At 57.2% G+C, this 12,557-nt stretch overlaps 2 pseudogenes; both read right to left on the bottom strand.

The window, feature by feature from the left end:
* Window positions 1-2,855: 2,855 nt before the first annotated feature.
* LOC121338689 lies at window positions 2,856-5,401 on the bottom strand (annotated as a pseudogene).
* Window positions 5,402-6,555: 1,154 nt separating this feature from the next.
* LOC121338690 overlaps window positions 6,556-12,557 on the bottom strand; it is a 9,676-nt pseudogene continuing 3,674 nt past the window's right edge.

The raw sequence follows: 12,557 nt of genomic DNA, 5'->3' as shown, positions 1-12,557 counted from the left end.
GTAATTGAGCAAATATAACACAGGCAAACAAGACAGCCGATGTTGCAAGCAGAAAAAAGGTCTCAGAATTTTCCGCTACAAGAAAACTGAAAAACAACTTCGAGCTTAAACTGTAGCACACTAACTTCTAGTGATTGGAGAATATTAACATGAATATGGTAATTAGAGTAGTTGTGATAGGCTAAAAATCCCTTCACCCAGGATTTTTCTCCTGCCCTTCAAGAAGTTGTAGAGAGCAATAAGGTCACCTCTGAGCCTCCTCTTCTCCAGGCTAAACTACCCCATCTCCTTCAAACGTTCCTCACAGGGCTTGTGTTCCAAGCCCCTCATCAGCCTTATGTCCCTCCTCTGGACACGTTCAAGCATCCCAACATCCTTCCTCAACTGAGGGCTCAGAACTGGACACAGCACTCAAGGTGTGGCCTCACCAGCACCGAGCACAGGGGAAGAATGACCTCCCTGCTCCTGCTGGCCACACCATTCCTGATCCAGGCCAGGAGCCGTTGGCCTTCTTGGCCACCTGGGCACACTGCTGGCTCATATTTAACCAGCTGTCGACCAGCACCCCCAGGTTCCTTTCTGCCTGAACACTGTCCAGCCACACTGTCCCTGTGGGAACTCAACACATCACTCTGAATGTTTAGTCACCGAGAGAACCCTTGGGGGGCTCGGGGACCCTGGAATGTTGCCAAAAGTGTCTGGTGGCTTGATATTTCATCTAGAGATGAAATATCTGTGTATGAGGAAATGAGAAGTTCTAGGGTGTAAATAGTTTATTTACGGGATGAAATATAGATTTTTAAAAAATTAGGTACGGGGGGGGTCATGAAGACAAGATGGAGGATTCAGGATGCAGTCCTGGGTTCCTCTTTCTTCTTCATGTTTTCCATTTTGTGTGATGATGTTGGCACATTTGGATTGGTTCATGGTGAAGGTACACTTGTCTATAAGGGTGAAAAGTATTGGGAATTAAAGGTAAATATGATACACGTAATTTTCACTACAAAAGACACAACCGTCCTGTGGGCGGGGGAGAGTGCACTTGACTGCCCTGCTGAACAGACCTCGGCTGGGCAGAAAGAAAAATATTGTAGATAAGAATTAATAAACAAGATTGAAGACCAAAAACCTGAGAGTCCAGAGTCGTCCTTTGAAAACGTGGCCACCCAGAACCACTTTTCCTGTATCGGGGCAGAGACAAATAACAGCGAACCCCGACATGTCCCCAGCTTGTAATGTTGTAGGGGATTTTTGTGGCCAAAATGTAGAACTCGGCACACAGACTTATTAAACTTCATGCTGTTGGGCTCTGCCCATCTATCTAACCAATCTAAGTTTCTCTGCAGAGCCTTCCCTCCTTCCTTCCTCCCTCCCTCCCTCCCTCCCTCCCTCCTTTCCTCCTTGAAATTCTATAATTTCATGATCAACACAAGCTCCCAGCTTAGCGTCATCTGCAAATTTGCTAATGAAGGACTCAATGCACTCATCCTTATCGTCTAGAAAAATATTAAATAGAACTGGTCCCAGCACAGAGCCCTGAGGGACACCACTGGTGCCTGGCCCCAGCTGGATGCAGCACTGCTCACCATCACTCTCTGGGCCAGGTCATCCAGCCAGTTCCTAACCCAGCACAGAGTGCTCCTGTCCAAGCTGTGGGCTGCCAGCTTCTCCAGGAGTGTGCTGTGGGACACAGTGCCAAAAGCCTTACTGGAGTCCAAACAGACACATCCACAGCTTTTCCTGCATCCCCCAGGTGGGTCACCTGGTCATAGGAGACCAGGTTGGTCAGACATTGTATTTTGTGGACAGTTAGCTAGCTGACAAAGGTCATGCTGGAATAATATCAGTAGTTAAACAAGAAGGAGACGAGGATAGGAGTTGGGAATCAGTGTCTAAATGTGGCAAGGTCACTGTGCCCTTGCTGCAACATGCGGTTGTGGGAGAGGTTCGTTAGCTAGGAAAAATGAAGAAACGATAAGAAAAGCCACAACAAGATAGCCACAAGAATGTAAATGTAGGCGTAGTTGACTGATAAACAACTAACCAATAATGAGCTCGCTTTTTGCAATATGCATTAGCCTTATTAACACTGTTATAAATATGTGTGCCTATTCAATAAACTTTCGAGACTTGCTGATCACTCATATTGCATGCTGCATTTCTCCTGCCGATCTCAACAAGACACGACCTACCCTTTGTAAACCCATGCTGGCCAGCTCTGATACCCTGAGCATCCTGTAAGTGCTGTCTGACAGCACTCATAATGAACTGCTGCATTATCTTACCTGGTGCTGAGGTCAGGCTAACTGGCCTGTAATTACCAGGATCCTTCCTCCTACCCTTTTTGTAAATGGGTGTCACATTGCCCAGTTTCCAATCATCTGGAACCTCTCCAGTGAGCCACGACTCTTCCTCCCTGAGCTCAGCCACCAGCGAAAGGAGGTCGTTGACCTGTTCACACCGTAGGCAGGCCTCCTCCACAACACCCCCTGAAACCACTAAGCTCAAACATTCCACACAGGAACGGCTCTGTACAGACAGAGAGCATCCTTTTTCGAGGGCTCCACTTGGTCACACACACTTGTACCAACCACAGATTCTGACCATTAAAAATGGTCAAAACCACTAAAACCGTTATCAGAAGAAGGCCCAAAATCAAGCAACCAATAAAGACAGCTCAAACAACACGCAGCACCACCTAACTAGCAAGGAAACCTGCAACCCTGCCTGCACGAACTGCTGCACAAACTGCTCTGACCACACTCCTGTTTGCCGTGCTCCCTGGAGGGATATTATAAAAAATCACTCAGGAACAAAGGAAGCTCCACCTCCTGCTCCTGAGTGGCTCCCAATTATATTATATTTATACTATTTTATATTGTTCACACCTCAAGCTAATACATGATTGGTTAAATCCTTTAATGCCTGCATTTTAATATTTCAGTCAATTTTAGTTAGTCTTCCTTCTTCAAGCATCTCGCTGCGGCTTTCTTGTCTGCCTTTGCATCCTGACCTGTCTGCTAATGAGCGTGTTCTTCTCCTTTCGTGTCCTTCAAGGGCATGGTGACCTTACTCAGTTTCTATGAAGGCTGGATTGAGCTTATATTGTACATGTCCATTGTCCTGCAAAAAACTCTCAACACGGCCCCACCCAAGTCATTGTCCCCCCACATGTCCCCATCCATGCCATAGTTCAACGCCTTTATTTTTACCCCAGTTTCAGGGCTTTCAAAGGGATGAATAGAAACCTTTTTGCATCAAAGCCAAAACAAAATGATTTATGTCTTCCTGCTGGCAGAGCATCCACGTGCTTGAATGGGTGGGAAGAACCTTTTTTGGGGGGTTTCCACCCAACTGTCACCAACACTGAGGGTTTTGCCCCAGTCCCTTCCCATCTGGCTATGGAATATGCCTGTGGGCCAGAGAGAATTAAAAGAATGGATTTATGTTGGAGAAGACCTCCAAGACTATCCAGTGTTGCTTAAGGCCACCAGAAGATGCAAAAAGTGAGATTTTTCTGGGGTCAGGAGTCGACAAATCAGCTCTACAAAAGGGATTTTGGATATTGGTCCATGGATATCTGCAGGTGCCCATGGAGAGCCAAGAGCATGTGGAGCCCCCAGCCAGGTGTCTTCCCAACAGGGATCACCGGCACCACGGATCACCGGGGGTCACTGGGGATCATCCAGGGTGGATCCTCCCGTGGGGGATGGAGCTGGAGCATCACACGGAGCTCCTCCTGCACTCGGGGCACTCGCAGGGCTTCCCTTAGTGGTCCCTCCGTTGGTGCTGGGTCAAGGCTGAGCTGTGCCGGAATCTCTTCCCACACTCACAGGGACTCTCCCCGGTGTGGATGCACACTGGCTGGTGAGGTGGGTGTTGCTCTGGAAGCCCTTCCCGCAGTCGGGACAGAGGAAGGGCCTCTCCTCTGTGTGAGTGCGCTGCTGCTGCAGGAGACTGGAGCTGGTCTGAAACGTCTTCCAGCATTTGTTGCACTCGTAGGGCCTCTCTCCAGTGTGGATGTGCCAGTGCCTGACGAGGGTAGAGTTGTCCTTGAAGGTGCTCCCACAGTCAGGGCAGCGGAAGGACCTCTCATCTGTGTGAATCTGCTGGTGCTGGAGGAGAAGGGAGCTGGTCTGAAACCGCTTCCTGCATTTATTACACTCGTAGGGCCTCTCCCCAGTGTGGATCCTCTGGTGGACAGTCAGGTGGGAGCTCCTCCTGAAGATCTTCCCACACTCGCCACACTCGTAGGGCTGTTCCTCAGTGTGGACAATAAAATGGTTGATGAGGTAGGATCTCTTACTAAAGCTCTTCCCACATTTCGGAGCACTTGTGGGGCTTCTCCCCATCCTGGAGCTGCTCAAGGATCCCCAGCTCCAAGCTCTGGCTGCCTCCCCAGCCCAGGGTGGGTCTTTCCTCCTCGGATCCACGAGATCTGCATTTGCAGCCCCTCCTCATGCAGGATCTCCGAGGCTTTTCCTCCTTGTTGGATTCCTGTGCTGTGGAGCCACTCAAAACAGCCTCTTCCACGAGGTTCTGCCCTGGGGATTTGCCCTCCCTGGTCTCCATCATCAGCTCCTTCTCTGGGGGAGGAAGGACAAGGAGAGGATGGGATTTGCCTCCATTTCAAAGGGAAGGGCAAGGAGATCCCCCCCGTACATCCCCAGCAGGACAGGGTCACCAGTGAGGCTGTCCTGCAGCCGGGGCCATGCTGGGCTGGGAGATGGGGCAGGAGAGAGGGGGAAAGGGGCACTGACTTCCTCCTCACCTGCCCGGGGATCCTGGGCCATCTTCCTCTTCCTCACAGTATCCTCCTCCATTGGGACGTTTGGAACTGGGAAATCCTGGTTTGGGGGAAAACAAAGGCTGAGCGCGTTGGGTTTGATGGTCCTGCTGCCCAAGTGCAGCTGGAGAAGTCAGCGCCCCTTTCAGCCTCGGGGGGCCCTTACCCCGCTCATCCCCAGCCTCCCCGACCCCTCCAGGCAGCCGGTTCGTCCCCCGGCTCCGGGATCGCCCCTCTGCGCTCTCCCCGCTCCGGGGCTCCCGCCTTCCCCCCGGCTCTCCCGGCCATCCCCAAAGCCGAGATCGCCCCTGTGCCGCCGGTACCGGGCGATCGCCACGTGGGACCCCCCCCAAGATCCCTGCAGGGGCATTTCCGGTTCGGCTTTGGGGTCCTGCATGATCCAAACATCCCCTGCCCCACCTTCCCAGGGAAAAACCTTCCCAGGGATCCCCACTGGATCTGGGGCGAGCTCCCCCTCCCCGCTCACCTGCGGCTCCCGGAGGGGCAATGCAGCAGGAGCCGGGAGAGCTGCGGCCAGAGCGGCGCGGAAGGCGGCCGGGAAACCTGCGTGGTTCTGCTGCTCCTCTTCCTCCTCTTTCCCTCCTCTTCCTCCCGCTCCTGCTCCGCTCCCAGCCCGGCCCGGGCAGTGCCGACACCTAAAAAGACACCCCAAAGCAGCCGCGCTCTGCCCTGGGGGGTTCCGAAACAGCCTCGCCTCGTGCAGGAATGGCAGTGATACTGGGAGTAGTGGGAACGATAGTGAGAATAACAGGAGAGATCCTGACAGCACCGGGAAGAAATCAGAAGCGCCTTCCCTGCCAGTCCCGCTCTTACTGGGAGCACTGGGAGGGAACTGGGAGCAAACAGGCCAGACAGAAGGGCGTGGTTATGCAAATAAGAGAGAGATCACGTGCTGGGATTGGTGGGCGGGAGCAGCGCGGGGTTTGCTCGGTGACGTCATGGCCGGGGGAGGGGCCGGAGCGATGGCGGCGGCGTCCGGTGAGACCGGACAGGGAATGGGGACAGGGAATATGGGACAGGGATCAGGAATGGGGACAGGGTCCGGGAATAGCACCGGGAGCTGGAATGGCACAGAGAGTGGGGACAAGGACTGGAAACGGGAGTGGGAATTGGAATATGGGTACGGGACAGGGAATACTGAAATGGAAATACGAGAACAGCAGTGGGACTGTGAATAAGAGCTGGGGAACATGGACTGGGAACATGGGACAGGGACAGGGAATGAGACTAGGAATGGGATTCAGACTGGGATGGGTGTGGAACGATACCGGGGGCGAGGTGACAAGGGAGTGGGTGGGCAAGAGGGGGTTGACAGCGCAGAGAGAGGGATCCTGGACAGGGGACACAGCAAACGAGACAGAGGGACATGGGGACAGTTCCAGGGCACGGGATCCTTGATCAGCTGCCCCACAACCTGCACCAGACTCTCCCAGCGCAGATGGAGCTGCCAGGCTGGGATGCCCAAAGCCCTGAGCAACCCCTAAGACCCTCCCAGGAACATTCAACTCCCTCAAACCCAGCATCCCCCCATCCCCTGGATATCCCCCCATGTCCCCATCCATGTCTTAGTTCAATGTCATTATTTTTTACCCCAGTTTTGCGTGTTTTGAAGGGACAAAGAGAAATAAAAGGAAAATCCCGGCTAAGGAGAGCCAGGAGGATGTGGAGCCCCCAGACAGGTGATTTCCCAACATGGATAACTGGCAGCAGGGATTGTCGGGGCTCTGCCCACTTGGGGTCACTGGGGATCATCGAGGGTGGATCCCTCTGTGCAGGATGGAGCTGGAACAGCGCATGAAGCTCTTCCTGCACTCGGGACATTCTCAGGTCGTCTCTAAGTGGTGCCTCCGTTGGTGTTGGGTCAAGTTAGAGCTCTGTGAAAAGGTCTTCCCACATTGCCCACACTCGTAGGGCCTCTCCCCAGTGTGGATGCGCCGATGTACGACGAGGGTGGAGTTGCGCCTGAAGCCCTTCCCGCAGTCGGGGCAGCAGAAGGGCCTCTCCTCCAGATGAATCCGCTGGTGCAGGAGGAGGTCAGAGCTGGTCTGAAACCTCTTCCTGCATTTGTCACATTCGTAGTGCCTCTGCTTTGTGTGTCTCATTTGATGGCGGCTCAGGTTGTTGCTTGTCCTGAAGCTCTTCCCACACTCTCCACACTCGTAGGGCCTCTCCCCAGTGTGGCTCCTCTGGTGGGCAATCAGGTGAGAGCTCTGGCTGAAGCTCTTGCCACACTCCCCACACTCGTAGGGCCGTTCCCCCGTGTGGATTCTCTGGTGGCTGCTCAGATTGGGTCTGGTCCTGAAGCTCTGACCACACCAGGGACACTTGTAGGGCCTCTCCCCAGTGTGGATGCGCTGGTGGCTGCTGAGGTCTGATTTGTGCCTGAAGCCCTTCCTGCACTTGAAGCAGCGAAAGGGCCTCTCATCTGTGTGAATCCGTTGATGTATGAGCAGAGTGGAGCTGGTCTGAAAAGTCTTGCTGCACTGATCACACTCGTAGGGCCTCTCCCCCGTGTGGCTCCTCTGGTGGTTGCTCAGGCTAGAGCTCCGGCTGAAGCTCTTCCCACACTGCCCACACTCGTAGGGCCTCTCCCCCGTGTGGATTCTCCAATGGCAGATCAGGTAGAATCTCTTGCGGAAGCTCTTCCCACATTCCGAGCACTTGTGGGGCTTCTCCCCGTCCTGGAGCTGCTCATGGACCTCCAGCTCCAAGCTCCTGCTGCCTCCCGAGGCCAGTTTTGGCCTTTCCTCCTCCAATTCCCATGATCTGCGTTTGCAGCTCCTCCTCATGCCGGATCTCCAGGCCTTTTCCTCTCCATTGGATTTCTGCGCCGTGCAGCTGCTCAAAGCAGCCTCTTCCACGAGGTTCTGCTGCGGGGATTTGTCCTCCCTGCTCTCCATCCTCAGCTTCTGGTCTGGGGGAGGAAGGACAAGGAGAGGATGGGATTTGCCTCCGTGCCACAGGGAAGGACAACGAGATCCCCCAGTGTGTCCCCAGCAGGACAGGGTCACCTGCAGGGCTGTCCTCCAGCCGGGGCCATGCTGGGCTGAGAGATGGAGCCGGAGAAAGGGGGAAAGGGGCACTGACTTCCTCCTCACCTGCTTGGGGCTCCCGGGCCATCTTCCTCTTCCTTGCAGCCTCCTCCTTTTTCATCCTGCCTAAGTTTGGGAATGGATAATCCTGCTTTGGGGGGGCAGGAGGGAACAAAGTTTGGGAATGGATAATCCTGCTTTGGGGGGGCGGGGGGGAACAAGGGCTGAGTGCATTGGGTTTGATGGTCCCGCTGCCCAAGTGCCGCTGGAAAAGTCAGGGCCCATTTCATCCACGGGGTTCGGAGACCGCTCATCCCCAGCCTCCTCCACACCCCTAAGGGCTCTAAGGGGGTTCCCTGGCTCCGAGATCATTCCTCTGCGATCTCCCCGCCCTGGGGCTCCCGCCTTCACCCCCGGCTCTCCCGGGGATCCCCAAACCCGGTCCCCCCCTCCCCGCCCGTACCGGGCGATCGCCACGTGGGATCAGCAAAGATTCCTGCAGCAGCATTTCCGCTATAGCTTTGGAGTCCTGCAAGATCCAAGCATCCCCCATCCCACAAAAAAACCTCCTCCCAGACATCCTCCGCATGGATTTGGGGCGAGCTCGCCCTCCCCGCTCACCTGCGGGTTCCGGGGGGGCGATGCTGGCGGAACACGGGAAGCTGCGGCCGGAGCGGGGAACCGCGTGGGGATGGCGCTGCACCTCCTCCTGCTCCTCCTCTTCCGTCTCTCCTCTTCTTGCTCCTCCTGTTCCTCCCTCTCCTCACTTTCCCTTTCCTTTTCCTCCTCCTCTCTCCTTCCTCTCCCTCCCGCTCCAGCTCCGCTCCCAGCCCGGCCCGGGCAGTGCCGACACACAAAAGCAGCTGCGCTCTGCCCTGGGGGGTTCCCAGGCGGCCCCGCCCAGCGCGGAACTGAGAGCGATACTGAGAGCACTGGGAACGATAGTAAGAGCAAGGGGAAGGAAGTGAGAGCGCTTTCCCTGCCAGTGCCGCTCTTACTGGGAGCGCTGGGAGCGAACTGGGAGCGAACAGCGCCCGGACGGGGCTGCAGCCGGCGGAGGGCGGGGACAAGCCGAAAGGCGTGGTTATGCAAATAAGGGAGAGATCGCGCGCTGGGATTGGTGGGCGGCTGCAGTGCGGGATTTGGTCGGAGACGCCAGGGCCGGGGGACCGGAGCGATGGCGGCGGCGTCCGGTGAGAGGGGACAGGGAGCGGGAATGGGATTGGGAATGGGGACAGGGAATACGGAAACAACAACGGCAAGGATGCGCCGGTGGACGACAAGAGTGTGGTTGTGCTTGAAGCCCTTCCCGCACTCGGGGCAGCGGAAGGGCTTCTCATCTGTGTGAATGCGCTGGTGCTTGAGGAGATCGGAGCTGGTCTGAAACCTCTTTCTGCACTGATCACATTCATAGGGCTTCTCCCCAGTGTGGGTCCTCTGGTGAACAGTAAGGGTGGAGCTCTGCCTGAATCTCTTCCCACACTCCCCACACTCGTAGGGCCTCTCCCCGGTGTGGATGCGCCTGTGGACGATGAGGTGGGAGTTGTGCTTGAAGCCAGTCCCGCACACAGTGCAGTGGAAGAGCCTCTCCTCTGTGTGAATGCGCTGGTGACTGAAGAGGTGGGAGCACCTCTGAAACCTCTTCTTGCATTTTCCACACTCGTAGGGCCTCTCCCCAGTGTGGATGCGCCGGTGCCTGTTGAGGGTGGAGATGCGGTTGAAGGCCTTCCCACAGTCGAGGCAGCGGAAGGGCCTCTCGTCTGTGTGCGAGCGCTGGTGCACGATGAGATCACCACTGCTCAGAAACATCTTCTGGCACTGATCACACTCGTAGGGCCTCTCCCCCGTGTGGCTCCTCTGGTGGACAATCAGGTTGGAGCTCTGAGTGAAGCCCTAACCCACACTCCCCACACTCGTAGGGCCTCTCCCCGGTGTGCAGCATCTGGTGGACGATCAGGCAGGATTTCCGCCTGAAGCTCTTCCCACATTCCAAGCACTTGTGGGGCTTCTTCCCACCCTGGCGCTGATCATGGATCTCCAGCTCCGAGCTCTGGCCACCACCCCGGCCCAGGGTGGGTCTTTCCTCCTCGGATCCCCGTGATCTGCGTTTGCAGCCCTTCCTCGTGCGGGATCTCCGGGGATTTTCCTCCTCGCTGGATTCCTCTGCTGTGGAGCCGCTCGAAACAGCCTCTTCCATGAGCTTCTGCCCTGGTGACTTGTCCTCCCTGGTCTCCATCGTCAGCTCCTTGTCTGGGGAAGGAAGGACAAGGAGAGGATGGGATTTGCCTCTATGCCACAGGCAAGGAGATCGCTTCAGTGCATCCCTGGCAGGACAGGGTCCCCAGTGGGGTTGTCCTGCAGCTGGGGCCATGCTGGGCTGCGAGATGGAGCAGAAGAGAGGGGGAAAGTGGCACTGGTTTCCTCCTCACCTGCATAGGGCTCATGGACCATCTTCCTCGTGACCTCCTCCTCCTCCATTGGGCTGAGGTTTGGGAATGGAAAATCCTCGTTTGGGGGACAAGAAGGGCTGAAGGAGTTGGGTTTGATGGTCCTGCTGCCCAAGTGCAGCTGGAGAAGTCAGCGCCCCTTTCAGCCTCGGGGGGCCCTTACCCCGCTCATCCCCAGCCTCCCCGACCCCTCCAGGCAGCCGGTTCGTCCCCCGGCTCCGGGATCGCCCCTCTGCGCTCTCCCCGCTCCGGGGCTCCCGCCTTCCCCCCGGCTCTCCCGGCCATCCCCAAAGCCGAGATCGCCCCTGTGCCGCCGGTACGCTCATCCCCAGCCTCCCCGACCCCTCCAGGCAGCCGGTTCGTCCCCCGGCTCCGGGATCGCCCCTCTGCGCTCTCCCCGCTCCGGGGCTCCCGCCTTCCCCCCGGCTCTCCCGGCCATCCCCAAAGCCGAGATCGCCCCTGTGCCGCCGGTACCGGGCGATCGCCACGTGGGACCCCCCCCAAGATCCCTGCAGGGGCATTTCCGGTTCGGCTTTGGGGTCCTGCACGATCCAAACATCGCCTGCCCCGCAGAAAAACTCTCCGGTAGATCCACCCCCACCCACCGATGGATCTGGGGCGAGCTCCCCCTCCCCGCTCACCTGCGGGTTCCGGGGGGCGATGCAGCAGGAGCCGGGGGAGCTGCGGCCGGAGCGGGCTTGGGGCTGCTTCTCCTGCCGCTTCTCCTCGTCCTTTGTCCCTCCTCTTCCTCTTTCTCCTCCTCCTTTTCTACCTCCTCCTTCTCTCCCTCCCGCTCCTGCTCCGCTCCCAGCCCGGCCCGGGCAGTGCCGACACCCAAAAAGACACCCAAAAGCAGCCGCGCTCTGCCCTGGGGGGTTCCGAAACAGCCTCGCCTCGTGCAGGAATGGCAGTGATACTGGGAGTAGTGGGAACGATAGTGAGAATAACAGGAGAGATCCTGACAGCACCGGGAAGAAATCAGAAGCGCCTTCCCTGCCAGTCCCGCTCTTACTGGGAGCACTGGGAGGGAACTGGGAGCAAACAGGCCAGACAGAAGGGCGTGGTTATGCAAATAAGAGAGAGATCACGTGCTGGGATTGGTGGGCGGGAGCAGCGCGGGGTTTGCTCGGTGACGTCATGGCCGGGGGAGGGGCCGGAGCGATGGCGGCGGCGTCCGGTGAGACCGGACAGGGAATGGGGACAGGGAATATGGGACAGGGATCAGGAATGGGGACAGGGTCCGGGAATAGCTCTTCCCACACTCCCCACACTCGTAGGGCCATTCTCCTGTGTGGCTCCTCTGGTGGAGAATCAGGCTGAATCTCTCTCTGAACCTCTTCCCACACTGCCCACACTCATAGGGCTTCTCCCCGGTGTGGATGCGCCGGTGGGTGACGAGGCTGGAGTTCTCCTTGAAGCCCTTCCCACAGTCAGGGCAGAGGAAGGGCCTCTCGTCAGTGTGAACGCGCTGGTGGAGCAGGAGGTAGGAGCTGGTGTGAAACCTCTTCCTGCACTGATCACACTCGTAGGGCCTCTCCCCGCTGTGGATGCGCCGGTGCTTGACGAGGGTGGATTTCTCCCTGAAGCCCTTCCCGCAGTCAGGGCACTGGAAGGGCCTCTCTCCTGTGTGAATGCGTTGGTGACTGAGGAGACAGGACTTGGTCTGAAACCTCTTCTTGCATTTATCACACTCATAGGGCCTCTCCCCAGTGTGCATCCTCAGGTGGGCAATCAGATGGGAGCTCTGGCTGAAGCTCTTCCCACACTGCCCACACTCATAGGGCTTCTCCCCCGTGTGGATTCTGCAGTGCTCGACCAGGTTGGATTTCCACCTGAAGCTCTTCCCACATTTCGAGCACTTGTGGGGCTTCTCCCCACCCTGGAGCTGCTCATGGACCCCCAGCTCCGAGTTCTGGTCACCACCCCCGCCCAGGGGGGGTCTTGCCTCCTCGGATCCCCGAGATCTGCGTTTGCAGCCCCTCCTCGTGCGGGATCTCCGGGGATTTTCCTCCCCATTGGATTCCTGCGCCGTGGAGCCGCTCAAAACCCCCTCTTCCATGACCTTCTGCTGCGGGGATTTGTCCTCAATGGTCTCCATCCTCAGCTCAGTGCCTGGGGGAGGAAGGACAAGGAGAGGATGGGATTTGCCTCCGTGCCACGATGCAAACATCGCCTGCCCCGCAAAAAAACCCTCCCGGAGATCCCACCCCGATGGATTTGGGGCGAGCTCCCCCTCCCCGCTCACCTGCGGGTTCCGGGGGGCGATGCAGC

Source organism: Onychostruthus taczanowskii, unplaced genomic scaffold (assembly GCF_017590055.1).
Source record: "Onychostruthus taczanowskii isolate IOZ18803 unplaced genomic scaffold, ASM1759005v1 scaffold310, whole genome shotgun sequence".
NCBI classification, from domain to species: Eukaryota; Metazoa; Chordata; class Aves; order Passeriformes; family Passeridae; genus Onychostruthus; species Onychostruthus taczanowskii.
This window is presented reverse-complemented; position numbering and strand designations above follow the sequence as displayed.